The 26,431-nt window shown below is 38.4% G+C and overlaps 1 protein-coding gene across 8 annotated transcripts in view; it reads right to left on the bottom strand.

The window, feature by feature from the left end:
* GULP1 (GULP PTB domain containing engulfment adaptor 1) overlaps positions 1 to 6,502 on the bottom strand; it is a 144,015-nt gene extending 137,513 nt beyond the window's left edge. For 3 of the 8 annotated variants that reach the window (XM_088167765.1, XM_088167768.1, XM_088167766.1), the window contains exon 1: positions 6,415 to 6,502. The gene's annotated coding sequence lies outside the window, so the exon portion shown is untranslated. The remainder of the gene's footprint in view (positions 1 to 6,414) is intronic. The other 5 variants (XM_088167770.1, XM_088167767.1, XM_088167769.1 and 2 more) reach the window with 2 other exon arrangements.
* Positions 6,503 to 26,431: the final 19,929 nt, after the last annotated feature.

Below are 26,431 nucleotides of genomic sequence, written 5' to 3'. Positions count from 1 at the left end.
CAATTTGTTGGAAAAGTATTTCTTCCATCCTAAGCCCATTTGCACAACATGATAAATTGAATATTAATGCAACATGTAACTTACAAAATTAGTAATGCAGTTTTTAGGCTGCTTGAATCAAGAAAAAAGACTATCCTTATCTCAGACATTAAAGACCTTTGTGTTTACAAATCCAGGGTAGGCTCTGCTTTAGAGCTTACACATGTGAAACAGATTAAGGGGCACCATGGTGGGGGTTAATGTCTCAAACTTTCTGCTGGCTACATCGTCAGACCCCTGCTGCTATTTTCTAGCCCAAGTAAAGATTCAGCCTCATTTACCATATACACTTCACCTCTCACTTTTTGCTTTTTTTAACAAGTCTTCACACATTAATCTTAACTACAGTTACTTGAAAACAGGTATGACTTGGGTATGTGATAGCCTGCAGCATGAAATCACCGTTTAGCTTTAATCCCAGGTGTCCACTGCTTTGGAAGTGATTGTTCTGACACTTTATCCATTAGGAAGCAGACAAAAGAGAAAAGCTATCAGATACAATTTTCAGCTGTGGGGCAGGCGCCACAAGAGACTTTCTTGAAGGCCGAAGTCTTAAAATTTGGAGTTTGTGTTAAAAAAAATTGTTCTAAACACAAAATAAAGTTCAGACCTACACACCTACATAAACAAAAAGCTTTAAAGAAGGAAGACAATACTAAATGTTCACAGAGAACCTACAGTATTTTAAATCTAATTATTTGTATGAATTTTTTTAAGAAACTTGACTCATGATCTTTGAATGCACTCAGCTGCCAACACAGTGTGTAGGAAGAAAGAAGAGACTGCACATATCTGCACAGCAAGGCATTTGGAAAGATGGCATGAAAAAATGCTAAAAAAATAAGTTTGAGGACACAAAAAACTGTCTTAACTCCTAACGTAACTGGTATGTAGGGATGATTGTTCCAAACAACATTTTGATGTGATTTCAGGAAAAAAAAATCTCTTTTACTGGGAACACAGTCCTTTCTAGGCTCATTACCTCACTTCAGTGATACGTTCCAGAAGATTTCACAACAGATGAAGAAAAAAATGCTGCTGTTTCAAGAGATACCTTCTTTAAAAGATGTACAAACAGACACACACTCTAAAATAAAAGCTCTCAATCTGACAAGAGAAAGTATATTTGTTAATATCAGGAGTACCTTTGTGTGCAGGAAAACCAATAATTACAGTGGGAAGCAGATCTAAATTGCCAGCACCAGCACAGACGAGACTTGCCAAAGCTGAGCCAGCCCAGTCAGCAGCTGGGAAGAAACCAACTCTCCCCAGGGTCCCCTGCCACAGGGAGAGCTGCAAGACCAAAGGGAGAATGGGCAACCACCTCCCTTCCAGAAATCTGTCCCCACAGCAGGAGCAACCTCATCCCAGCCTTTTGTCTAGAGGAAAACAGTTCTGACTTTGCCTAGACTGCTGAGATCTCAGAAAAAGGCTTTAAGGGCTACAGGGATTTGGAGTAGATCACTTGGAAAGTTTAAGCACAGTGCTTAAGTGCCTAATGTCTCATTCTGCCTAGAAGGAACTGAAGATCTGACATCTGCATGTGAAAGAACAAAAATGGAAACAGAATAGAATATTCAATGTCACAACAGGTACCAGTCAGGATTCTGCTTTGCACAATGTGCTACTGCTGCATTTTGCCTTTGGTGAGAATTTTCCCCATTAAAACTAAGGGGGTGGAAAGAGTAGAGGAAGAATTGGGGAAAAAAAAAAAAATCATATTAAAGATCTTGAAATGTTCCAGAGAACTCAACAGTCTTCAAAAAACTATTCCATTCTATCTGAAAAGAATGAGGAGGAATTTGCATGCAGTTTTACAGCTTTCAAGTTATTTTTGGAATTATGATTGAAGAGATAAGGCTTCTGTATCCATATCTATTCCCAAGGACTGGAGTACCCACATACCCTTGTCCATAGAGCAATAAAGCAAGCTGGAAACAGCTATCACACACTTTTGAATACCAAAAGATTTGCCTTAGAAGTCTCATATTTTTCAACATAAAAATGTTATTTACTTGCATTGCTTAGGATATCTCTACAGCACAGGATTAAACAGAATACTGAAACAATTTCCACAGTTTATAGTTCTAATTGCTGGTGAAAAAAAAACCCAAAAACTACCTTAATTCTATCAACAGAGCCAGCTGCAGTCTCCAACCAGCACATTATTAAGAGAATTGTTTACCAAGTTACACTTGTGCACACCATTGCAAGGCAAGGGTGTTGATCAGGTATTGCTGACAGAATACACAGAAAAACATTTGGCTGCACAGATGTTGCTGAATCTTTATAACTCCAAGTGATACAGTAATGGAGAAAACACAGCTCAGTTCTCAGAATAAAACCAGAATATGCAAGCTTAGGGTACAACATAAAATAAATGCAGTAGTAACCAAGCAATTATATACTCATAAGATGAATATGTCAGACTCTGGAATAAAAATGACAAATTTTTTTAATGGCTGCCTTTCAAAACAGAAAACAATATTGCAGAAGCTAAAGAAATCCAGTGCCTTAATTTAAGAGGCTTTCCAGTACTTTTTGCCAAATCATCAAGCAGCCTGTGTGAAACTGTAGGTGTTACAGCCTGAGTTCTGCTTCTTGCTTCAGTGAAAACTACTTAGATGGCTGTCAGGAACCCAGGTGTTTGTTGTACAAATATGTTTGTTTTCTTCAGCTACAAAATTCTACACTCTCTCTGTCTTTGCCTGATGTGTAATTACACATCAGAAACCTAAGTCACTTCAGCCTGACGAAACAATCATATTTCAATTCGGAGCGCCCTCTTAGCGTGGTGATAAGAACATCTGCTTAAACTGGCAGAGGAGAGGAGCAATGAAAGCAGAAATTCTTTCCAAGGTATTCATGATGTGTTTTCAGCTGGATAAATTCTCTATTGGAATCCTGGATAAAATCCGTGGTAACATCACTTCGGACTCTTGATGTTCAGTTTAGTGTAACAAACGTTCTCTGAAACCACAGAGCAAGAGGGAGCCTTGAGGGAGGGCTGTCTGCTTATTACATGCAGCCTAGGTTTAAAAACGCATTTTAAGTGCGTTAAAATGCTTAAGAAAAAACACTTTTAAGACTTAAGAGCTACTACTAACCATTCCCAGAGTCTTCACAGTGCCCCTGGGCAAACAGAGTGGCACAGACAAAGTCCACAGCCACGTATCTGAGACTGCAAGGGTGGGCAGTGATGCCACTACTGCATTCAGGTCAGTGCCCTGAGGACAGACCACAAAGTGAAGATAACCGAGTAAACCTACCTCCTTCTTCCTCCCAGCCCTAACCAACAGGGGCCGTAACTGGAAACCCAGATCAAGGCTACACAGTCAATGGCAATAGTTGGCCATTTCACAACTTGATTGAGCACTTAAGTCACAGGGAACGTTCAAGGGAGAACTGGCAGGGAGGTAGCAAAGCTTTCTGCATGAACAAAGCCAGGGATTCAGCAGATACTAGGAAGGAAATTACTTCCCAAGATATTGACAGATATCTGCATGCATAGTTACATTCTGAAGGTAAGAGAACCAAAGAGAATATTGTTAGGTAGCTGTGAAGAGGCACTGTGTGTTCTAACAGGGGCAGTATTGTTTGCTCTTTTCTGGATTACAACCTGAGTCTCTAAAGGAGTTTATTCCTTCAAAAATTAGATTATAGCAAGTCAAATAAGGAAAACGTTTATTTGTGCCCAATTAGCATATTATTATGAAACAACTAAGTCATGAACTAATGACTTTTTTGCCTCCTCTCAGGAGCTGATCTACTCGGAACACAAACTCATCTTCTGCCATGCATTCCACCATTGATAATAACTAAAAATTATAAGGGACCTGCAGTTCTTTTGAACAGGTGGATTTTCAGCTCTCAGTTCTCTAGAAAAAAAAAAAATGACAGAATTAGAACCCTGACACAAGCCATACTAGGTATGACCAAAACTTAGTGATCAAGGTAGTTTCCCTCTGATTCTCTTTCAAGCTATGTCAGTTCCCCAGCTGAAGCTGTCCTTTAATTAATTCAGCTGGTAGCTCTAATTATGTTCTTATGACACGTTCAAGCAATGCACTCTTGAGGGATTATCTCAAGAGAAAAACTAATTCTATAATTGTAATACAAATTCCAGTTTATTGTATTTGACCTCCCAAGTGCTTCATGTAAATCTCCTGATTATGACTTTCAGAGCATCCAGCAATGTTTGCAAACATTGTACATTACGAACAATGTTTACAAACTGCTACTGAACCATGACATGTAACCTTGTCTACAGGCAATAGACTAGAAAATTGTAATGAGCTTTTAAAGGAAAGTCTGAAATGGGACATCAGTTGTGTGTTTTGCAGAACACCAGATGCACAATCATTGAACTCTAGAAAAAAAAAAAAAAAAAACTCAAAAAGGTTACAAAGTTACCTCCAAAGGAGGCAGTAGAAACCAGTAGTTTGTACAATATCCCCTCTTATTAACTACATCTTCCTCCTTTCTGGTCCTCCAGTAGCGGACTTCCTATGAGATTTAAAATGCTGTACACAGAACATTGTATCACAGTTCACTGTTGCAATACTTTTAATTTCTGTACTCATCACTCCCAAGACACACCCAACCACGTTATCCTAACTTCTCAGGCAACCAGAGTCGCACTTGTTTCTGCTTATTTCCAGTCCCCTCTCATTGATATTCCTGCCACTGTAGCTCTGCTGAAAGTATAAACCAAAGTTCCTCCTCGCATCCTCCAACTCTGTGCCATAACACCAAGCTTTCAATCCCTAAATCACTCTCTTTATTCAAGCCATTCATGCAATCGTATGCTTTTAATGAGATCTATAATCACTAACACGTTCATACACTTAAAATGCGTCCCAGAAAAGCGTATGGCTAATAATTATGAAATTATTTCCCTTGTTTTGTTGTTTCTTTCTCTGAGTTCACATGGATAATCTCCAGATATTTCAAGTTGTACCTGATATACTACTTCATGACAAATTAGCCAAATAAATCTATGAGGCAAAACTTACTGTTCATTCCGAAATGACCATGAAATTAGAAGCTTGACCTTCAAAAAGATATTCTTTTCCTTCCTGGTGAATTGTTTTGTCTTATTTTGATTAACACCATAAGTGGCTCTGAAGTACTGCTCATCCCCACAACAACTGAAAAGTATCACTCACATTACATGTTCACCTAACATACAGGGGAAGACAATCACAGAAAACAATTTCTAAAAGGAGAAGTGTTCACATAATACACAAATATAGATGCTTATTTATATTTATACTGAATAAACCAAGTATATTGCTATAATATTCACACATTCAAAGCACCTTCATAATCACCTTCATGTATCACCTCGATTTACAGTTCATGGGGGGGGCATTTAACATCTTCTTGGTTACGATAACTTTTTCTTTCCATAAAGATGACTTTTTAAGAACTTGCAACTGCAATGGAACTGTAGGAACTGAAAAGTTTAAAAGTCGCATGCTATTTAAATTAGAAATCTAGTAAGTATCTAATAAGACCACAGAAATGTATTTCTTCCGAAGGGAGTAAATTCCTTTGTATGAAGAATACAATTAACCTTTACGGGCCTTCGACTGACTCTCAGTGCCCCCTAATAAATGAGAACAGTGAAATTAAATGAGCAACATACTTTTACACGGCTCTCTAATTGTCATACAACTTTTAGACCCTCTCAAACTGAGAATTTCTCCCTGAATCTCCCTCCCCGACTCCAAGGCGGAGTTGCAGTGCGCTCAGATTTCTCTCTATTCGCACGATGATCCAGCAAACTCCTCCAGCACTCCACCCTCCCGACACACGCGGAGTTAAAATTAACTCGGTGGTTTGGGTTTGGTTACGAGCCGAAGATCCTCCCTCGTACAACTGAGCGCTCGGCTGCCGCCCAGCACCGCCGGGCTGCCACGGCGGAGCCTCACCGGGAAAACAAAACCTCGTCTCGGATAAAGGCTTTACTGTACTTACAACCGGCAAAAAAAAAACCCCAACCCCGAATGAAAGGCATCTCGTTATTCGCAGCTGCTTGAAATTCCAAGAGCCCTGCCCGGGTGTCCGAGAGCCGCGGGTGCCGGGCTGGGGAGCAGCGGGGACCCGGCGGGAGCGGCGCGGCCGCGCAGGTGAGGCGGGAGCGGCGGCAGCGCGGAGCTGCCCCGGCTCCGGCCGCGCTACCCGCGCCGAGCTCCGACCGCTCCTGACAAGTTCCCCACCGACGGCACAGCCCGGGGCAGCGCTGCCGCGATCAACAGGCGCTCAGACCCCCGTCCCTCCCTCCCTCCCTCCCTCTCCCGGTGCCTCGGCCGCCCCTCGGCACGGCGGGGCAGGGGCTGCCCCGGCGCGGTGCCGCCGAGCGCCGCGTACCTGCCGGCGATGGATGGAGCAGCGCAGCCCGTCCCGCCGCCGCTCCGCGCCGCTCCCGGCGCCCGCTCCGGCCGCGGCCGCCCCGAAAGTTTCCTGACGTCAGCGCGGGCGGGCGGGCGGGCGGGCACGGACCCCGCCTGCTGCCGGGATCGCCGCCGCCGGGCCGGGCCGGGCCGCCGCCGCTGCTCCCGGGCTCCCCCTGCCTCCCGCCCGCACTGCCGGGACCGGGCGGCGCGACTGAGAGCCGCGGAGAGGAGGCGTGAAGGAAGAGTAGGCAGCAGGTGAGAAAGTGAGGAACGCGATTTGGTGACTTCTGCGTTCCTCCGGGAAGCGTCTCCTAAAGAAAAGGTAGTAGACACGCCTGCGCTGGTCTTGGTTAAAGCTGCAAGGGATTTTGTAGGGTACAGATGCGCAACATCACACTGACTTTGGAGAAAGTCTGTGGAATGCGCTCCACATTAAAACGTGCTTTAGAAACACCAGAACGGTGTAATACAATATATTTTTATGGCAGTCGTGGTATGTGGAAAGTTAAGAAAAAAGCATTTCCTGCTGAAAGGCAAGGAATTCACTTCTACCATATTTCTTTTATTGATGGTGGGCTTCTGCCACAATACTGCCAATAATAGGGCATATAGTGTCTGTGGAAAGGCAGGAAACTCATCTATTATTCCTCCCTGATAATTTTTCTTAAAAGCACATGAAAAATGCCTTTCATTTCACATTCATCAGTAGACAAACCTCAAGAATGGCCGTTTAATGAGTAGAACAAAACATGTCACTGAAATCAAAGCAAAGGCGTTTTGTCTGCAGCAGGTGTATTCTTGTTTCAAAGACAAGATGGAAAAGAGTTCAGGGTGGCAATTTATGGTCCAGAGTGGAAAAATCATGAGACAAAGAAACCAGGAAGGGTAGAAGTCAGGAGCAAGCAGGTTTTTAAACACAGTAAGTTCTAGATGATTACATGCATAAATATGAAACACGTAAAACTTAATTAGTGTGGATGCCTTTGCCATTCATGACTAAAATAAAAACCAAAAACCAATAAAACTCCAAAATAGGTACACAAAGCCCAAGTATATTAGTAGTTTGTCTGCTCTAGACATCACAAAAACACTGAAATTTTCCGTTACTTTCATCTCTCAAGTAAAGGAAAGAAGTGCTAACTTTTCACATGGCTTCAGAGTTGTTTGTAGACTTTACTAGGAAACTAGCTAGCTAAATTCCAAAGTATAAATAGAAAATCAATTCTGAGAAAGAAGGAAAATGGGAAACATTTGGGGAAATTGTATTAACTTTATATTCTAAATAACATTAAATCCAGGAATTGTTTTCAGCTACTGTTTCCACATACTAAATCTTAAATACTTTATGGGGGGGGGGGGGGGGGACGGGGACCAAACAAGGAAAAAATACCACTACTAAAACTGTCTACTGCAACATTAAGACAGTTGAAGGAAAATCTGAAGACTCTGAGCAAAACACATTTCATTCACATATGACACGTGAGTCACCAACAGAAATAAACTTTTTTTTTTTTTGACTGTTGTTGTTACTGACAGCTATTCCCATACACCTTTCTGCAGCATCTTGTTGGAGCTGACAACTGCATTGTGTGCATCTCCTCAGCCATTTGTCCCTGTCAAAAACAGTGACGGGGAGGATGGGAAGAGAGATAATCTAGCAACTGCATTAAATAATTGAAGAAAAGTAAAGGTAAACTGCTATGCAGAACCTTACTTTTTGGAGTTTCTCAAAGAAACAAACTCATCTAGCACAAGTTTCAAACTTAAAATTGCGATAAAACATTTAGGCTTCAATTGCTTGTTTTTCATGTTTGTGTGGCTGGTTTTTAAAGCAACAAGGCAGTTCATGCAGTGCTTCCTTAGGCAAAACTACAGTTCATTTCAGTGTCAGAAAGCATCTTTATCTATTTGGCATTCCACAATATACATCTAAAGTTGGTCTTTGGTTCAGATCATAAACAAGTGCTCAGCCTTGTTGTACAAGTATACCAATTTTAGTTTGATTAGACAAGCTCAGCTGTCATCTGCAAAGCAGAGTATACTCTAGGCAAAGAGAAAATGTAGTAATTATGCAGTTATCAAGATAGACATAACTAGAACCATCACCAGTCTCTCCAAAAACTTTTCATGCCTTCTCTTAGGTAATGCCACACAGCACTGACTCCTTCCCTCCTTCTCTCTGCAAGTTTCCTTCTCCCTTCTGCATGGCTGGCTAACCCTTACCCGGCCACCTAACCCTGTCTGTCCCTCACACAGCATCTTCTTACCTTGTGTGTCCCTTGCACAGCCACATGTCCCTTCCTCCTCACAGCACAGCCAGCAGATTCTGGGTCTCAAACTTCAACTTATTCTCGACCATCTAATCCACTCTTTTATAAAACACCCATCCTCACTGGGCAGGCAAGGCTGTCTCCACTCCTCAGCAATCAGTACAGCTGTAATTCATAGAGGAAAATTGCCTTCTGCACTATCCTTACAAACCATCCTCCCATAAGAAACCACTTTGGCTATTGAGATGCATGCTATGAGTTTTTCAAAGGTGGTGCAGAAAGAGAGTAAAATTGAGGGCACTTTAAATTGTTTTCTAGTACCATAGCTTGTGGGTGTTCTACACCATTCTACACCAAAGGAAGCTAAAATAAATTATTATTCAGGAATGGGGTTTTTAATTTACTGGGTATTCTGAAGTAAACTATGCTTGAAGTCAGGGTAGATTTTTCCCTAAAATCAAGTTATACCATTTTAAATGCAATAAAATTACATGTATAGAATATATTAGTCAGGAAAGGATATTTTTCATAATCCCTTCTGCCTGCAAATTTTTTTTCTAAAAGAAAGGGAGACATTTTATAACACAAGAGACAAATACTCTGTACATAGGAAGCTTTCTAGTACTTCTGTGATATATTTTTGACATAATCTGTACTGAAATGCTTAAATAAAAGGAATGTAGAGCAAATCTATTTTCAACTTAAATTTGCTGCATAGTATTTGAAGGGAAGAAAATGTGACATCTCTCTTCTATGGTCAGGTTTTTTTCCCCATCAACAGTGGTAACCTCAGGGTGGAATGAGGACAGTATTTGAGAGGAAAAGTAGAGCAAAAACATTTAAACTCTCTCATTAATACCTATTCCTCTTAGTTTTTAATTGATGTGGTCCACAAAGCCAAAGAGCAAAAAGAACCAAATCCTGACTTGCTCAGTAGTCTAGATTCCCCACAATCCAAGTGGACAAATTCAGGTCATTACCAAGAACATCCAACTTGTGTGTTGCAGAGAAGTTGAGCAAAGAACTGGGCACATGAGAAATGAAAAGAGGATACTCAGAGAAAAAAAAAAAAAATCTCTTTCAGAAACACATGGAGCACTTTGGGTTGGAAAGGACCCTAAAGATCATCCAGTTCCAATCCCCTGCCATGAGCAGAGACCTTTTCACAAGGCCAGGGTGCTCAAAGCCCCATCCAGACCAACCTTGAACACTTCCAAAGATGCAGCACCCACAGCTTCTCTGGGAATTTTATTCCAGTGTCTCACGAGCCTCAGAATTTCCTCCTGGTATCCTATCAACAGCTGCCCCTTTCAGTTGGGAGCCATACTCCTTTTCCCTATCACTACATCTCTTGTGAAATGTCCCTCTCCACTTTCAGGCTTGCACCCTGGCTCCTGTGTGAATGGCCCGGTTCTGTCGTTCTCCTGAGACTGTAAATGTCAACAGATGGTGATGTCTGGGTGGAAATCATAGAGGACAAGCAAAAGCAATAGAATCAGAAGTATTTCAGACCTGTAGCTATGCTGATATCAAAGAACAAATACCAATCCCTTGGACTGATTTGCCAGAAAATAGTTACTAGAGAAAACAGAGATTAAAGAATTGCCCCAATTACAAACCCTGAGAAGTTTGCCCACCCTTCTGAGCACTGTCCCACCTCTCACAGACCAGAAGCTACCTACCATTACTCTGCAAGGCCATGAAACAAGAAACCAAAACAACCCCTGTTCAGTCCTTCTTATGAAGAAGCAATGCCAGAGAAGTTATTCCCAATTTTCTATTTAATTTGCAGCTCCTTTAATGTTGTTATGGTTGTATAATGTACTTCCCCATTTAAAACTTTCCTCACCTTGCCAAAAGAACTGTAAATTGCCACATTGTAAACAGATACCACAACCTGAAATTGATCTTAATGATCTTAGACTATAACAACAACAAAAACAAGCCTCTGTATTTCAGCAAAGGGAAGGACATCATTAGCACTGTGATCATTTTAGGCATCACAGATGGCAAAGGCCAGAAGGACCTGAGTAGCCTCACAATTATTTGCCTTATATATAACCTAACCAAGCACATAACAAGGCTGCTGTTGGTCAGATCTCTCTAAGGCAGGTGGTCAGTCTCTTCAAGGCAGCTGTATAGCATCCTATTATCTGAATTTTCACTTTGATTTGACAAAATAAAAACCTCTTTTGGGTGAGGATTTATGAGAGGCTTATACACATTAGAAGATATGATATGGAGACAGGAAAGAGGGAAAACATGAGTAGATGTCTGTTCTAGCTTTATTAACTGGGAACATAGTCATGTTTCAAAGATGTGAAGAGTTATTCACTCAAAACCACAACATTTCTTGTGTTTCTCTTATGTTCTCATTTATTAAAAGATTCTTGCCAGATATTTGACAGGTTTTTCTCCTTGTTATGCTGTTACTCTTTTTCCCATTTTTGTGAAACTTTAAGAGCAGAAAGAACTATTACATTATTTTGATTTGGTAGGTGCCATAGGCTACACAATTTTAACCAGATGTCTTAACTATGGAGTTGTTAGAGCCCATTCAGGGCCTGAGGAAACCAATACCTAATGGATGAGAAAAACAAGCTGCTGACAATGCTCGAGTGCAGGTGGTGGTGACTGATTTACTGCTGCTCATTGCAAACCTGAGCTCGTTATCACTGTGTAATAACAAGATATATAAAGGAGGTCCTTTATGTCATAGCTACTAGAGTTTTCATCCCAAAGGCTGTCAGACTCTGTAGCCCTGAAGCTTTTTCTGGGAGTATGTGCCATTAAAACTATTGTAGTCACTCCTACAAAATATTTGCAAAATAGAAAAGCAATATTCTATGTAGAACTTCTCACTGATAGAAAAGCAATATTCTATGTAGAACTTCTCACTGACTAATGCTGGTTATAAACCTTCCATCAAAAAGCCAAGAAAAAACAGACATTGAGCACTTCAATCTAAAGTTTTGAGAAAAGGAAGAAGCAATAGAGAATTTTCATTAAAAACTAAAGGCTAACATATAGTGTTCCTTGCAGAGAAGAAGAGGAAATGCTTATTTTGGTTTTGTTTTTTTCTGAGCCAGTCATCTTTTGAAGGGTGGTAGAACAGCTACTTCTGAAAGCATCTGAATGGTCTAAATTGCTTAGTCTATGACAAAATCCTAGAACACTAAGAAGGCCTAAAAAACTAACTGTGCCACTAGCTTATGACAAAAAGAATCAAAGAAACCATTACTCTTCTCTACACTGCACATGGACCTAAGTTTTAAAAAAATAATATTTATAGTATTTGAAAAAAAATTACAATAAAAATTTACTCAATGTTGTTCAAACCAAAGAAAAATTTCAAGTGAGCTCCCACAGAACTCACGAGGATTTTTCCTGTGGACTTCAAAAAGGTCAATATATTAATAAAATATTTGTACAAGAGTGAAACCTTGAAATAGAAAGTTTGCTTTCAGGCCTTTTAATTGGCAGAATGTTGGAAGGAGATCTGGAAGAATCTCTAAGCCCCTGACATAAACACTACAGTATCTATCAACAGGCACACGGGAAAGTGAAATCTTCAAAGTTTATTAAAATAGCCTTGACAAGGCCTCACAAAACATAAGCATTATTTGAGGCTTTTAATCAAGACCAAATCAATATTTTATATACTTGTGTCATAATCCAAACTTCCCTTTCTTTTCTCTATGTAATACTTCATTCTACTTTACTGAAGACTGGATGTAGATGCATATGAAGTTAAGGGTGAGTTTACTTACTCACACTAGATACAAATCACCTTGTGTATGTCACCTTGATACAAGCCTTGGTGATGGACAATAGAAGTGCTTCATGCATTTAATATGCACGTTAAAAACCCTTGAATTACTTTTCATGTGTAACTGAAAAGTTACAAGAAAAGAAATTTAGTAATACTTTTAAAAGTCTAGGGGAAGTATATGAAAGCTGAAGGCAGCAATACTGCATCAAAGAACCTAACAGTGGAAAAAGAAATAAAGGCCTGATATACACCACGTTTTTGTGATGTGTAGGAGAAAGAAGAAGCATGCAATTAGAACTACCTTATAGCTGACAGTTTGGCATGTAATGAATTATCAGCATTATTTGTGTGCTGCAGAAATGAACCTGCTTCCTTTGTAGTCAGCTGTACCATCATTTTTAAACCTACTACTCTCATAAATACTAGCCAAAATCATTACATTTCTTGCTTACTTATTTTTCACAGAAAAGACATTATGCACAAAATTTTAACACTGTAAATATTTTTATGTATGCTCTCTGTTCTGGAATATATCTGTCTAGGAAGAGAGTGCCATTACTCTCTTCCAGGGGCAGTGCTATCTAAGAATCCTCAGTACATTGCAGACAATGAATTTGCCTTTTTTAGGTAAAACAACATGAGGAAGCATCACTTTGGAGTCTGAAATTGCTAACTGCCAGATTCTGGTATAGACTTCTCAGCATAAACAAGTGTCTTCAAGCAAGGAGAACAGAACATCAAACCTTTTAGTGGAAAGCAGCCCCCTCAGTTAGCCTGTGCAAATAGATGGGACAGCCTTGCTCTGATATGTGAATCAGCTTCCATGTTTTCCTCTAGGCTGCTTAGGTACTCTTCTTGAATTACAGAGTGAGAAATGAAGAACAGAATTATTCTTTGGTTTGTAACTGATACGTGTGATTTATGGACACATTCATAAGTCTTCATTGCTTTCACCAGGCACAAATTGACACATTTCCATAGCTATCAGACCATGAAAGCTTTGTGTTATTCTCTGCCAAACATTTCAAAGCCATACTTTCTTTCCATTTCCTTGGTAGGTATCTCACATCATTTTTCCTGGGTTTTTCCTTTAACAGTAATCCTTCTTTTTTATGTTTTAAATGAAAAGCAGCTGAGCCTGTAGATAGCTTGTAAATGGACTTTAACGTTGCAGACAAAATTCAGCTCTTGTCTAAAAGGTAATAGTGCATTCTATAAAACAGACCAACAGGTGTGAAGAACTTAGAGAACACTAAAACATAGCTGCAAATCATTCTCTGACTGATACTGAGCTGAACTCTCTCTATATTTTTTGTCTTGGAATTGTTTCTCATGCAGAACTACACTGTGGTCTTGCATGCCCCTGCCTTCAGTAATGGGCAAGGCAATCTCTCGGTCAGCACCATCCATGTGCCACAAGTGGAGGTTAAAAACTGCCTTCCCTTTATCAGATGCAGTTAGCATTTCAGTTTAAGGTCTGCTGATGGCAATGATCTTCAGATGCTTTTCATTAAAACAAGGAATGATAAGTTAAAGGAGTAATTTGGGCCATATGTGAGACGATATCTGAAAGATCTATTGCTTAAAACTAATCTGAAACTGCTCAGGCAAAAAGCCCAGCTGAGCTTTCAAAAGAAATGCCAAGGAGAGTGTATTTAAGTTTATATTACACAGAGTGCAATATTTTCAGGTAAAGTTCAAAAATTGCTGTTGATGAAGCAGCATTTTAATGCTGTGATAAGAACTCATTCAAGATGAACTCAAACTCCATCCAGAACTCCTACATTCCCCTAGTGACTATTTAACATTCAGCAAACCTCAGAGTGGAGTCTAAGCATCCCTTTGAAAGCAATAACTATTCTAATTTGTAAAGGTTTATGTTATTATTGTATTACTTTCAAAAAAGTCATGGGTGCTTATCTGTTGAATAAAGAGCAAACAGTTCACAGAACTATGGCAGAGCAACACGGGGCTGGGCAAAACAGAGCTGTTCATTATAACCATCCAAAAAGCAACGGGGATGTGCTGTTCTGGATGCTGCACCTTGTAGCCTCCCTTCACCTAAGGACATGAAGGGAAAAAAACTTGTCTTTAACTTTGATTTTATAATGACATCAGTAATCAGTCATTCTGCAATGATAAAGCATTTTTCCAACCACCCACTTCTTGCTTGGTAAAGCATAGGGAATAAATTAATTTTTGCACTCTAATGGTTCCTGCTATCAGCTCAGCAATTGATCCATAGAGCTGAGTAACAAATCTGTGCTTTCACACTCCCACACAGGTGGGTGGAGTGGCTCTCTGCTGTTCACTGCTCATTTCAATACCTCTGGGTAGCCAATCCCACCATGTCAATAAGCAAGTAAACAGCATATTTGTTCCACCAAGCAAAAGATAGCCTCAGTAACAAAACTAGGAAAAAAGTTCTTAAGGAAAATATCCAAACAGTAAAATGTCCATCCATCTCCTTTCCTCTCTTTCACTCAACTTTTCTAAAGAATGTCTTTGCTGTGGAAACAGAGCAGATGATTCAGCATGATATTTTATCTTTCTTTGATCTCTTTTCAGAATCTTTCAGCTTTTCATAGTCAAGAAAAACTAATGTACCCATACAGCAAGTAATTCTGGATTAGTGTATGGTCAATACTAGCAACACAAAGCAGAAATGCCCTGAAAAACCTCCTACCATCCCACCACAATCTCTCCTCTACTTTACCAAAGCTAAAGGATGTCTGCTAGGACAATACAGTCCTGTTCACCAATGCCATCAGACAAAATAAGCCTCCCTGAAAGTATATTTTCTCCTAGCTTCCTCTACTCATTTATCTCTCTGCTTCTGCCTCTAACTTAAAATAATTCCAAGTAATTCCTGTTGCGTCAATGCCTCTAAGTTGTTTTACTTTTTTTTTTAATATCCTAGTTTTGCTTCTTGTTCAGCTGAAATTAGTGCTGGTTATTTCTGCTTAGTTTGTTTCTGGTCACAAGTTGTTTTCTTCTTACTTATTTTCCTTTTATTCTTCTATTAGAAATCATTAAATATTGACCTTTAGTTGTTAATAAGTTATCTTGTTTGCTTGGGGATCCTCTCTGTCTTGTGTTTGCACAGCACAAACCAACTTCTCAGCATCTGACACTGACTAGACCCGAGCTCTGAGAGGAGATCACAGCACCAGAGCATCTTGTGCATGCTGAGATAACAATAAGTGATCAGACCCATTGCTGACTGCTCCCCAGGACCTCTTTATCCCAAGTAGAGACACTTGCACCTGCTTCTCTGTTTGCTGGAGAAGCCTAACACATGCTCAACGTCATTAAAGTGTCAACAAGAAGAGCTCAACTGGTTCTGAAGTTAAACTTGCAAGCTCCCTCCTACCATTTTACAAGTGTCCACCTTTATCCAGAATCAAATTCCTGATGAGTTTCAGCCTCGTGTTCTCTGCTAAATGCATGAAACACAGATCTATGTTGCTTTTCTATATGTCTGAGGGGCACAAGATTTCAAGAGAGTTTTAGATTGAATATTAGTAAAAGGCTCTTCCTCCAGAGGGTGGTTGGGCACTGGACAGGTTTCCCAAGGAAGTGGTCACAGCACCACACCTGAGAGAGTAACAGAAACTTTTGGGCAATGCTCTCAGGTAAAAAGTTGCATTCATAGGATGTCCTGTGCAAGGATGGAGCTAGACTTTGGTGATCCTTGTGGGTCTGTTCCAATCCAGGATATTCTGTGATTCTGCAATTTCAAAAGAGAGGCCTTTTTAAAAAAAAATTAAACTACAACAGAAGGAATCTGCGACCACTTGGCAGCCAGCATACCAAGAAGTAAACATACAGCACAGATGAAATGTTGCTCTGAGATGAATGCCAAATTCATGGTTTCAGCAAACATCTGCCTTTAATCTATATTGCTCATTAGGTAGAAGTATTGCATGCTTGGGATTAGTTATTGTAAATAATACTGAAACACATTCAACATGGATACATTTCGCCTGTATTAATGTGAGAACTGAAAGGAAACAAAACCACAAAAACTCCCCCATTAAAAGCTGCTGGGCTGAAATTGAAGATATGCACAAAGGAGTGAATAAAACTATGCAATTCCTAGGATTATTCTTGATTACAAAAAGCATTTTATAGGATGACTGTTATTCACCCTTAAGAACTTGCTTTCTCCTGTTTTCTTCTGCTGAGCTGTTTGTGTGGCCTCTTTACAAGTTTAGATACACATTTTGTACGTTAAAAGGAGCACCTTAGAAGTAGGAGAGCTTAATTTTTCTTTTTCAACCTGCCTGTTTGAGAGCAGGGTCTTAAAAATGACTGATTAGGACAACTAGAGAGAGCAAACTCCAACTGAGAGAGACAAGAAACAGATTAAGATTTCAGGAGCTGTTTAAATCAGCTGTAGGTTGACAGAAGTCATATGTTGCAATCATACTGTACAGTGGGATATTTATTAACCTCTTCCATATAAAGCAAATTACTCCAGTTTTAGCTTTGCCCTTGATCTGATATCACTCTTTGTTTAAACAGATGCCTAAGGAATACAGGGTTGGCTTCTCTACATGAAATGCAAATTACCAAATTTCTTGGTATTAGCTGCAAAGTCAATGATACAAGTTATCTATTCAAATGAGGGGAACAAATGAAGGTTTTATAAAGTTATTATTTTTAGGTTTAAGACCATCAATTCAGCTATGAGCAGCTCACTTTCTACCACTTTCTGCCTTTGTTCTTTTCAAACAAAAAATCTTTTCTAATCATTAATGTGACATTTTGGAGGATTTAATTAATTCTTTTCTCCTCAGAAATACTGTTTCTCAGTGTACACCCACAGTCAATCATTCTTATTTTAGAGAACTCATAGCATATAAATCATATTTTTAAAGCAAATTTTAATATTCTTTATTATCTTCTTTGAAATCTAGCAAGCATACACTTACTTCAAAAGAATGATTCAGCATCTCCAAAGAGATAAAGTTCCAAAGAAAATGTGAGGACTTTAATAATAAATGTCTTTCTCATATTAAAATGAAAATTAACATAAGAATTGATAGCATTTTTTATATATAACTTCACAGTTCTGTAGAAGTACAGCAAGAGTTAACTAGCCAGATTAATCCAAGAATTAACTCATGTAGGTATTTGGGATTTTTAAACTCAAACTGAAACTGCAAAAATAGATCCAGAACTGAGGAAGCAATAAGCAAAAAAACCAACAAAAATCAAAATCCTTGCTCTTGCTGAAATGGGAGCAGAAATATCCTTTTCTTTCAGCCACTTGTGAGCACGGCTGGTTGTGCTATTGCAGTCTGAAATCTGGTTGTGCCATATGCCAGCAAATTGGGTAAAGGAAGCCTCTTGCACAGCTGACAGCAAAAGAATAAAATGCACTGCCTGCAATAAATGGAGTCTAGCAAATACACATATCCACAAGCTTAGGGGGGATAAAAAGGGATTTTATGAATGTACGTATATAAAAATAGAGAGTAGAAGGGACTCTGAAAAAAGAAAGAGTTAAGAAAAGAAGAGGAAACAGTGACAACAGAAGTAACAGCTGACCCAAAGAGAAAGGACAATAAAATAGACTGGATTCACAAGGACACACTTTACCTGTCGTTTGTGCATTGACTGTTTGCTATCAGAGATCACTAGAGGAAAAATCTCAACTTCAGCAAAATAAGTTGATGTTCCCCTCTGTAACAATTTTCAATCTTTCTCATTAAAAGGAGGGGTGTATCTGAGATGAGGATATCAGCTCACCTTTATGATTTGCCTTGTACTAGTCTTGCCTTTTATGCCATACCCAGCCCTGTCCTAAGCCAAGTTCTGGAACTGTGTAGTGAAGACCACTCAATATCTGCCCTGCAATTTCATTATTGTTTCCCACTTTTGTTTCTCATACACTGTAAAGTATGAGTTTTTGAAATAATGGCCTTAAAATACAATAAAGGACAGCAGGAGAAGAAACATTGTAGGTTAGTGTGATTTTCATAACAACAAAGGATAGCAGTGTTTGTGAACCTGAACCTAGGAACTAACATCACATATCACTGCATCTGTCTCTTCATCATGGGTCTTGCTATGCTGCACAATGCCAAAGAAGATGCAATTGTTCAAAGATTCATTGATACATTCATAAAGGCACAGCTATTTTTGCCATCTTTTTTTTCTATTGCAGTTTTATTGTTTTGGGGACATCTTCAGTGTCAATATAACTGGGAGGGTTCTTGTGCCATTTTATTAAAGAGGATGGTTGATGAGTGTCTCCTTTTTGAAATCAACACCAGCTGGATTTCATGTCCTACTTGCAATGCACAAAGACTGTATGTGTTCAGCATGTGAGTAGAAGAACACAGAGGTTCTGTTGTCTATTTATTTTTCTTATGTGGCAAAGAGAAAAAAAGCATTACAAAAACAATAATAGGGGGAAAAGGGAACATGAGAAACAGAGTGGCTTTAAAGTTTCAAGTTTGAACAAAGTAATATCAATAGCAGTCAAAATTACTGCTTAAATCTGTGTATTCATTTCCAAAAATAACTTTTCACATTTAACTGAAGTATAGCAAAACAAAGTGTCCAGAATCACAAGTTTAAACAGCTGCTTTCAGAAAGAGGAGATTTACTTTGCTGCAAAAATATTTTTGTTTGAGGAAAGGAAAAATTCCAGAATAAAAAAATTCACAGTTGCAAGTCAGCAGTTTAAGTTACAATTACTTTGATGTCCTTGGTTAGGAAACATTAATAAAAATATCTCGAAGGGAATATGTACCTTCTATTGATATCCATGGATGGATAAGACACTTCCAAACTACCTTGTTTTATCAAACAAAGCCAATCTTTCAGCAAGCTGTACTGAAGGGACGTGACAGGAACAAAAGCAGGAGCATTCTGCTAAAAAGCACCCCAAAATCTCGGATTGGTGTTAGAAGCAGGAGCCTGAGAAAATTTCTATTCCATCCCCCAACTGTAAGGTGTACATTTACAATAGAAAATAAGATTGATAAATCTAAATTATTTTATGAAAGTTAATTATCATTGTTTTATTTTTCCCCTCATATCTCGGTCTGCCTTAACCCAGCAGTCCTGCAATGTGTTATCTTCTATGCAAGGATACTCCTGATCAGGAAAAAAACCTTCCAGTGCCAATAAGGCATTATTTTCTCCTTCTTTAATTCATAATACATGCAAAATCATAGGAAAGGGAGTAAGAAGCACTTGGTAGAAGGAAAAAAAAACCCCAGCTTTCATATAATTAAAATTATTTGAAGTGTTTGGAAGTTGATAGGCTCAGTTGCATTGGGTTTTCAATTAAACTTGCTGTGTAACACTAATTACTTCTAAGAGCTGGGAGAGTTTAGTGCTATAGAAAGCTGACCTTTCAGACCAAATCTAATTTAAGAGTACAGGTTGAAGTAAATTGACTTATATTATTCTATCACCTTATATTTGGAATTTGTTATTAGCTAGGACAAAGTGTACTCCTGGATGTGAATTTTCACAACTCTGAATTTGATTTTGTGTTCTGCAACAAATTTTAGATAATGAGACTGTCAACCAGAACAATGTCCAATTGTGGGGCAGCAGAACAAGCAGGAGAAAAATCCTTAGGAAAATAAAATGTGAGCACACTGAGGAATAAAGTTCTTTGGATCTTCAGTTGTACGTATTGAAAGCATTGGATAAGGGCATGCTAAAAACATGCAATTCTCTCTGAACATGTGTGTGATAGCCCAAGGGAAAATTGCTCTGTAACTTTTTTGCACTTCATTTAAGATTTCAGCTAAAAGAGTCCAGTGACCTTTCAATATAGGTCAAATAAGGTAAAAAACAAGGGGCATTGGTGGAATAAAATGATGAATTTTACCTCTTTATAAAATCTGGTGATCAATATATGCTAATGGAAAAAGGGTTTTTGGCATTTAAAAAACCATCAAGAAAACAGCATTTAAAAAATTGTATAAATTGTTCCCAGTTCAAATACTGCAAGATTAGGTTAATGCATAAGAACTTTGGCCCTTAATTTTGTTGGCACCAGCCTTGAATACTAAAATTAATATTTTAAAGATAATGACTGGACTTCATTCCTCATTCTAAATGTGTCTGCAGACTGAAAACAAAACATCCCTGCTCTTCTCAGTCCTATGAAAGGTAAAGAATATAAACATCACTATTTTAAAAATATTTAAGACTCAAAATAAACTCAAGTAGACACTGTAGACTGTTTACAGAGAGATGCAACTATGTCCTAGTAAAGCAATAAAAAATAAAAAAAAAATTAAAATCTCATTATAAAGAAATGCTAATATAATATTTGCACAATTCAACTGATAGATTTGTGATATTTTATTACTAAAGGTTCCTTAAACTGCACTTTCCTCTTTACATTATTGTATTTGTGTGGCTTGACTATAAAGCAGATACATTATGTTTCAAAATGGAAATCAGGGAAAAACGTGCTTTAAGGCTGGTCCTGGGCAAAACATGACCTCAGAAAAAGGCCTCTCCCTCTTGGGAGCAGGAGAAAGTCAGTGCCTTTACTCATAGTAAAATCTACTATATCACCTCAGAGTGCAAAACGCCTTAAAATACATCAAAATCCCAATGCACAGATGAGGTTGTGACCCTTTTCATTACATGATTGCAGAACAGACTGGATAGTCCTTGCCAGCCAATTGCATCATGTATAAACTCTAATTTGAATTACACTTCCACCACTGTGGAACTGATTAAAGTCACATTTAACTTGAGCTGAGCTGCGTGCTGTGATTTTACATACAAACTGCATTCACTAGTAGGAATTTCTTAGATGTCTATGTTCCCCAAATTCCACGCAAGTAAAAGTCCATGCATTAATTTTAGATCATTGTTGCAATGTCTTAATATTTTATCATTTGAATTATTCACTTCCTAGTGTCCTAGTCTTAAAATAGATTAATTCTTCCCTACAGCTTGAATTACATTCACCAGTCACAGTTTTTACACAGCTTCCAAACATCAAAAAATAGGAAATGAGAGGGAAAGTTTGCACATTCCAATATTCAGCAAAAAGATTAAGTATCTTTCTGAAATTCAGAATTACACTCTACTTTTACAATGGAAAAATATGTCCCACATTAGTGTGGTGATGACCAATGAGTCTGACAATTTCTAATAATTTCTTAGATCAACATCTGTCAACCAAATGATCTCCAAAAAGTTCAAGTCCTACTGCAAGTCACTTCCCAGATGCACACAGAAAATGTTATCAGGAGTTAAAATACTGAGTCCTCTCTTATCTGAACCCTTTCCAAGCCCATAGCATATTTTGAAGCCAGAGGCAGTTGTTATGGCACTTCCACTAGGAGAAGTCCTCAGAGAAAGTCAAGTACAGTGAGGCACAGATGAACTCCAGCAGCAGTTCAGCAGGATGATGGGGTGGTACAAAGCAAGCAGAAAATAAGCAAATTGGATTATGTGCTTGGTGAAGCTGCCTGTAGATAAACCTCACAGCCTTCCCTGAGCTGTTTGATGAGCCTTCAGCAGGCAAAGCTCATCTTCTCTTTTGTGCTGGCAATCTCCCTCAAGCCTGCAGGATGATAGCTGCTCTGGAAAACCACTTGCTTAAATGAAACACATTCACATGTTTGTTTGAGAAGGTACCATCTCCCAACTGCTAATCAATTAAAAGTTGCTTCCCTGTCTCTGGGAGTCGGCACAATACAAATTCACAGCAAAGAACTAACAGGGGTTTTTAAAAGTAATTGCTAAGTTACTGTTGTACCTTGCTGTGCATTAACCTCATTATCCTCCTAGGGCTAGTTTTAGGCACATGACACCACAACAAGAGAGCTCCCTTGCCTCTTTAATTTATCTCCTCTCATCTCTAATCTGATGGTAGTAAAATAACCCCCATCAATCAGGCATGATACAGCAGTAAGTAACTGGTGTCTGGCTAATGTGATTTTTCTACATCACTAAGTCCTAAATGGGGAGAAAAATCTTCTGCCAGCCCACGAGTGGAGAAAACAGAATATGGTAGTTCAACATGTGGACTGATTCTACACATTTTTAAACAATTTATCAATTGATGTATGTTGTGCTGTCAAGGAGTAATCTAAATTATGTTTGTTATTCATGGTTGGAATTGTCGCTTATAATACTGCACCCTGTGGTTTACAAAAAAAATTTGGAGCCAGTAAAATTATTTTTCCCCTCAAATGCTGTGGACTTGTCCCTTTTGAAACAAGTATTATACTTGTTCAAATCTCTGCATCCCAGTAAAAGGAGAAAGCCAATATCCAACAGCAAAAGAAAAGAAAGCAAACAAGAAACTCCTCCTTTGAAGAGGATTGCTGGAAAAAGCAGCACAATTTATTAATTTTTGTTAAGAAGTTCCAAGAAAATATTTATGCCCTGTAGCATTCCCTGATATATCAAATTGTGGTTTGATTTCTTCCCCCTGTTTTGTTTGGCACATTTTCCTATATTGGACTCTAAAAAGTAGAGGTTACTAGAGACCAGAGATGGAACAGCTCTGCTTCAGTGCAAAACCAAACTAAATGCAGACAATTCTTTCTGGGTATGGGCAAGAGCCCTGCTCAGATTTCTGAAATTAGTTCTTTATAACTTGAAAAAATAGAGATGGGATTGATTATTTTTAGGTTTTTAAATCAATTATGTGAAGTATCTAGGAAGACGCCAATATTTTTTATTGTTTTTTTTAACTTTCAACTTGCAACAAACCAACCCCAAACTCTTCTGTGCTCTCCAGATTATCTTCTTGACAGCTATAATCCAAATCAAGAGAATTTGAGGAAATAGAGGAAAGAACTAAGAGAATTGGAAAAGATTGATCAAACTGCCATTGTGTTGTGCTTCCAACACTTCCATCACTTCCTGTGATTTTTCAGTCTCAGAAATCAAAATATCATGTAAACAACACTCAGATCATGAGAATCTAATGGACTGGGGGAAGGAAAGAAGGTACAACAAATGATAGGGAGAAATTAGTATCTTCCCTAAGGCAGATTTTTCTTACAGAAATAATCACTTTCCCTTTTGTTTCTTGAAAAAATTCCTACATATGATATGAATAAAGGACACCTGTCTTTGATAATTCTTTGGTGAAAGGAAATGACAGAATTTCAATAGAAGATCTGCTACCAGCATCAAAACAGATTCAAAAATGTCTAAATTTATTTTAGCCCAAAATTCAGACTATGAAATATGCTAGTTATTCCAGTCAAAATAGACATTTTATTTGCACGGTTGCAGAGTCCTCCTAAAACACTTGATTACATGGATTTCTTTTTTAGGGCAAGAGAAAAGTGTGGGAGATTTTGTCAATTGATGTTGTCTTTCCTGAAGCTAAATGTCTCCTCAAAGAGCTTATTCCTTCTCCTTCAGAATCCAGATGATAAACATCACTCATGTTTGCCCTTCTGGACTATTCCCTATCATCCACTCCTTGTTATCATTGGCAAAGGTCTCAAGAACTTATTTTAAAAAAGGTTTCTATTGAGTCTGGGCATGCAAACACTTCAAAGCAGCATCTCTAGAAACCTGCAGAATGTAGCCCCATAGAAATTATTTCTCATGCAGTAATTTAATAATGTACAGCATAAAGCATTGGAATTTTACAGTGATAAGAATCCATTGAAGATGAAAGGTAAAGCCTTAGAAGATTGATTAAACTGCCATGTAAAAACTGTAACATTGTGCCATTATGTGGGATTGACATTTTTATTTACACATGGATAAAAGTCATATCCATTCCCCCTTGCCGAATAAATACTACACAAATATTTGTGTTGATTTCAGTACATTAGCTCCAGAATGAATTTTATAAACCAAATTTTTTAGCTTAATTTGTCAGGCTGCACTTGCAATTTGTATGTGCCAGGGGCCAGCGGTTTTATTGTTCTAGAAAACTGAAAAATCGACAGAGTTGAATTCTGTTGCAAATATTCTATAGTAGGAAAAAAAAGGACAAGCTTTGAAGTAACCAAAAAAATAAAACCATAAAATCATTTGTTTGTTTTTTTTTTTGCTGGTCTTACTCTGAACATGAAAATATTACAGGAGTTTTATTTGTAGAATATCATACCCTTACTAAATGTCTCAGATGAGAAGAAACTGCTGGAGAAACATAAAAAACAAATAAAAAAAACCCTACTCCCCTGGTTTGTGTGGATGGCAATCCTTTGTCATAGACAGTTCAGCTACAGGTTCCACCTGATGCCAAGAAAAAAGTAGATTAGACTATGGATTAGAACAATTTGCAAGCTACTTGGACTTCTCCCCCTTTCTTTTCTTTTTCTTTAGACCAATAGCAAAATCTGCAAAAAAAAGTTTTTTTCATCTGAAGTTCAATTAATGATCATAGTAGCTGGAATAGCAATTAGCACTTTTGAGTGGAAGACAAAGCACGAGAAAAATAGAGCAATGTCTTTCCATAAAGCAAGAGAAAAGTTTTTCACAACCTCAAGTCCATCCAACTCTTGAACATCTAACTATAATTTCCTCAATTCCATTATTTTCCACCTGTGTGTGCAGCTCTTACATGGAAGAATTCAAAGCTTTTTCCTGCATTTGTTTTCTTCCTACAAAAGTGAAAATCCATTTTCCTTCTTAAAATGTTACCATATTGTGTTTCAGGGTAGAAGTATAAATATTTATCTTTCTTGCTAAAAGAACATAGAATTCATCCCAAACTGGAAAAAAAACCCCTCAGAACATTCTTTAATACTTCCATAAAAGATATAAATCTACACCATTTAAAATGCAAAATATTAACTGCATGGCAACTTCTCTAGATTTCAGTTTTCAATTAGTCTTTTTATTAGTTTATTGCAAAGTTGCACTACAAGTCCATTACAAGAGTAAAATCCTTTTCCACCTCAATCTGCTTTCTTGACTGCTACACACCATTGCAAAGAAGCCAAAGAATGCAAAGCAATTAAGTTGTTTAATTTTTCTATTTAAATTAGCTCAAGAAAACAGCTTTGGATATAATTACCTTATTATTTTACCTTCAATTTCTCAGGCATAGCCTTTGTAAGAAGAAAAAGCCTTGCATTAAATAGCATTCTGAATGTCATATCACAAAGTCACAAAAATTCAAATGGAAAGATTCAGATTCTTAAACCATGACCACCAAATATGAACACCTCAGTAGACTTTATACAAGGACAATGACCATCTATAAAGATCCCCAAACTACAGACTAGCCTTGCTAAATGCAAAATTCTCCACTCCACAGAGATATCTAGTAAGACACGTCTGTCCTGAGTGAGTAATTTCGTGCTCTTGTGAGTTCAATATAGCATTCATGGCATTTTGTCTCATTCCTTTTGTTCGTGTCAGATGAAATAGCCATCAGAAAAGCAGATATTCATAACACAAAACTACCATAGACTGAGGTAACATTCCTTACACACCACAGCCTCAGACACTGTGAGGGCCAGGCTACTTCTCTTTGAATATCTGAAAGGCTGGACTTCTGTTCTGTATAGTCACGAATAATTAACTTGCTAAGTAGAAAAACATTTCACGATCCGTGGAAGATAGCTAGAAATAAATACTAACAAAACCCCTTTTTCAGTCATTGTCTTTCCAGTGTAGCTCCTTGTTCCCAGCTTTTGTTTCAATTAACTGACTGAGCTGCAGCAAACACCAGCTAAATGCTCTCAGCTTCATCCTGTTTTTTCAAGTCCTTCCCAGCAGCAGATCCTCTGCCTGAGCAGCAGCTCACCAGCAAAACGCTGTTTTCAGCTTTTCTACCTCAACACTGCCTCAGGGCCTCTCCCCTAACACACTTCACACCTCTCCTGCCCTGGGGATTTACCTGGTACCGATCTGAGAGCACGCACAGTTATTTTCATCTATCACAACAGGGTAAAAACAACTCTTAGAGATGTTTTTGAGGGGATATGGATGCTACAGGAAGAGTATTGCTGCTACTGTCAGTCGTC

The sequence above is a fragment of the Sturnus vulgaris genome, chromosome 7 (assembly GCF_052056855.1).
Source record: "Sturnus vulgaris isolate bStuVul1 chromosome 7, bStuVul1.hap1, whole genome shotgun sequence".
NCBI lineage: Eukaryota > Metazoa > Chordata > Aves > Passeriformes > Sturnidae > Sturnus > Sturnus vulgaris.
Note: the sequence above shows the minus strand (reverse complement) of the source record. Positions and strands in the feature narration are given on the sequence as shown.